Source organism: Octopus bimaculoides, chromosome 9 (assembly GCF_001194135.2).
Source record: "Octopus bimaculoides isolate UCB-OBI-ISO-001 chromosome 9, ASM119413v2, whole genome shotgun sequence".
NCBI lineage: Eukaryota > Metazoa > Mollusca > Cephalopoda > Octopoda > Octopodidae > Octopus > Octopus bimaculoides.
The window spans coordinates 34,166,814-34,170,689 of NC_068989.1; the positions used below are offsets into that span (position 1 = coordinate 34,166,814).

Consider the following 3,876-nt stretch of genomic DNA (forward strand, 5'->3'; position numbering starts at 1 on the left):
GATGCCCTTCCTAATGCCAAACACTCCAAGAGTGTAGTGGGTGCTTTTTAAGTCCCACTGGTAGGGGAGCCAGTCAGGTGGCACTGGCATGGTGCTTTTTACGTGTCACCAGCACTGGCATCAGCTGCATATCTAATCAGCAGCATGTAGAAAGCACCATTCGAGCATGGTCAATGCCAGTGCCACCTGACTGGCCCCCATGCCGATGGCACTTAAAAAGCACTCTCTACACTCTTGGAGTGGTTGGCATTAGGAAGGTCATCCAGCTGTAGAAACCTTGCCAGAACAGATCGGAGCCTGGTACAGCCTCCTGGCTTGCCAGTCCACAGTTAAACCGTCCAACTCATGCTAGTATGGAAAGCAGACATTAAACAATGATGATGATGACATGTATAATATATTGCAATACCGTTGAAAGATTAGGTAAACTTTGTCTCTCTCTCACTTTACACAAAAACGAAACTCATTAGTTACCTGATTTTGGCACCCTGTTTTTCAAATCTATTCTGCAATCTGGAATTATTATCAACATCATCATCGTTTAACGTCTGCTTTCCATGCTAGCATGGGTTGGATAATTTGACTGAGGACTGGTGAACCTGATGGCTGCACCAGGTTCCAATCTGATCTTGCAGAGTTTCTACAGCTGGATGCCCTTCCTAACGCCAACCACTCCGAGAGTGTAGTGGGTACTTTTACGTGCCACCGTCACGAGGGCCAGTCACACAGAACTGGCAACAGCCACACTCAAAATGGTGTTTTTTACGTGCCACCTGCACAGGAGCCAGTCCAGCAGCACTGGTAACGACCTCACTCAAATGATTGTCTAATGTGCCACTGGTAATGATCATGCTCAAATGGTGCTATTTACAGGCCACTAGCACGGAAGCCAGACAGCTACTCTGGCAATGACCACGCTTGGACAGTGCTGTTAGTGCTCTACTGGCATCGAATATGGTTCAATTACGATTCGATTTCACTTACCCCAACAGGTCTTCGCAAGCAGAGTTTAGTGTCCAATGAAGGAGAGGTTGGCATGGGTGCCAGTCGTTGAATTTGGTTCGATTTCAAATTCACTTGCCTCAACAGGTCCTAGCAAGCAGAGTTTAGTGTCCAATGAAGTAAAGATACGAATAAGTGAGCTGGCTACACTTCTGGCAGAGGTCACAGATTATGCTCTCAATTGGCTTGCTGGGTCTTCTCACGTACTGCATATTTCCAAAGGCTCTGGTCACTAGTCATTGCCTCGGTGAGGCCTAATGTTCGAAGGTCATGCTTCACCACCTCATCCCAGGTCTACCTCTTCCACAGGTTCCCTCAACTGCTAGGGTGTGGCACTTTTTCACACAGCTTTCCTCATCCATTCTTGCCACATGTCCATACCAGTTCAATCGTCTCTCTTGCACACCACAACTGATGCTTCTTAGGTCTAACTTTTCTCTCAAGGTACTTACACTCGGTTGAGTATGCACGCTGACATTGCACATCTATTGGAGCATACTGGCTTCATTTCTTGCGAGCTTACACATGTCCTCAGCAGTCACGGCCCATGTAGCATGGCTGTTTGTACACATGCGTCATACAGTCTACCTTTTACTCTGAGTGAGAATATCTTTGTCACCAGCAGAGGTAAGAGCTTTCTAAACTTTGCCCAGGCTATTCTTATTCTAGCAGCTACACTTTCAGTGCACCCTCCCCTGCTACAAACATGGTCACCTAGGTAGCAGAAGCTATCAACTACTTCTAGTTTTTCTCCCAGGAGTGTGGCAAAGGTTGTTTACTGCACATTTTCAGTGTTTATTGCACCTGAGCATTTGCCAAAAACAAAAACTATCTTGCTAGTTAGCCTTCCTTTGATATTGCTGCACCTCTTATGTGTCCATAGCTTACACTGGGTACATCTTATGGCGTTTCTACCTACGCCTTTTCTACAGATCGAGCTGGGCCATCTACCTGAAGAGGTTTGTGTCTTATCTATCTTCCTACTTATTAGGACTTTGGTTTTAGCTATATTGACTCTAAGGCCCCTCGATTCTAGTCCTTGCTTCCACACCTGAAACTTCTCCTCTAGTTCTGATAGTGACTCAGCAATTAGGGCAAGGTCATCAGCATAGAGGAGCTCCTAGGGGCATCCCGTCTTGAATTCCTGTGTTATTGCTTGGAGGACTATGATAAATAGGAGGGGACTGAGGACTGAGCCTTGGTGGACCCCTATCTCTACCTGGAATTCTTCACTGCACGACTGGCTTCTTTCAGTTTCAGTTTACTAAGTCCATTCACAAGGTTGGCCTGAGCCTATAGTAAAAGACACTTGCCTAAGGTGCCATGCAGTGGGACTGAACCCGGAACCATGTACTTGGGAAGCAAGCTGCTTACCACACAGCCATTCCTATGCCTATATTGTTAAAGATTACTATACTCTCTCTTTCATCTATCACCTATCAAATAAAATCAATATTAATTTAAAATAAGTCCTTTTGATATAACTTTTTGAGCATAGATTGTCTCCTTTTCCAGCTGGTGTAGCCATGTATCTCCTCTACTGCAAGACTGATGTTCCTATTCCTCTGTTAGACTCTTGCCTTTCAATGTCTCACATAAACCATTTACCTCAAACAAGGAGTTTTATCTTGCAAGCTACTTGGCAACCTCACCCACACTAATGACACAAAAAAGGTACCCAGTACACTCAGTAAGATGGTTGGCATTAGGAAGAGCATCCAACCATAGAAACTATATTTGACATTGAAGCTTGGCACAGTCCTCTGACCTGTTGGATTCTGTCAACCTGTTCATCCCATATCAACATGGAATATGGGTGCTAAATGATGATGATGATGAACAAGGTTCATAACTTTTGTACTTTATATAAATCTATTTGAAAAGAAAATAATTCAAATAATCCAGCTTCAATTCTATATACGAAAGTATATAGAATTAAAGTTAAATTAATTAAATAACTAGATTTCAGACATTTTCAAACCTCTAAAATAACTAAATGAAGATGGGGTAATACATCCTTGGCAAATACTTTTGCACTCGACAAAATAAAGGTAGTTTTAAACAAGTTAAGATGTTAATGTTCCTGTGATTTGCAGAGTGCCAAAACATTAACTTATTCTTGGACTTAGTTGCTTTCAGTGGATAAGGAATGAATCCTTCTGCCGATTAGAACATTAGTTTATTATGAGTAACATTGATTGAAGAACTGATAAATATCAGTCTTTGTCTTAGTTTTTATTCTTATTTCTTGTTTGAAAGGATTTTTTAATAAAAGGTTTTACTTGTTTTATATTAAGAAAGTAAGACAACAGTTCTCATTGGACACAGGTACCAGCTGTTTGCTTGATTTGCTATGAGTTTGTATCTCATCATCATAGATAATGCATTATGTATTTTGAGCATGGAAGCTGTTTCTATTTGCATCTACCTTTAAGTGGGATGTACTCAGTTTACCTTTTTGTTGTTGTCGTTCTTTAATTACACAAGTGTTTTTGTATGCAGATAAATATGTTTGTAAGTTCACAATGAATCACCCGGCTGCTGCAGAGGCTGGTATTCGTAAGTGGAAAATAAACATGATTAAGATGGTTTTTGTGTTACATGTCCAGTAGATAGCCATCTTTCCCATTTTTCTTAAATGCTATTCCAGTTGTTGGTTCTAATAAAATCTGATATAGTAATAAAATAACAATTAATAAACAGTTTATTTAAAAAGTTGAAGTTTCCCCTTTTGTGTTTCATATAAGGATTTTGGTGATTTAAGTAAGTAATGAGTTAAACATACTTCAGATGGTAAAAGACTAATTTCAAATGTAGTGGTGAAATATAAGCAACTGAATTGTCTGTTGGTAAATATATTGTAATATTATGATC

At 40.8% G+C, this 3,876-nt stretch overlaps 1 protein-coding gene across 5 annotated transcripts in view; it reads left to right on the plus strand.

Annotated features, from left to right (window-relative positions):
- LOC106881548 (zinc finger protein 239) overlaps positions 1-3,876 on the plus strand; it is a 34,160-nt gene that overhangs the window by 11,544 nt on the left and 18,740 nt on the right. For 2 of the 5 annotated variants that reach the window (XM_052970599.1, XM_052970600.1), the window contains exon 2: positions 1,447-1,629. The exons of the other annotated variants lie outside the window; for them this stretch is intronic. The gene's annotated coding sequence lies outside the window, so the exon portion shown is untranslated. The remainder of the gene's footprint in view (positions 1-1,446; positions 1,630-3,876) is intronic. 5 annotated transcript variants of the gene reach the window in all.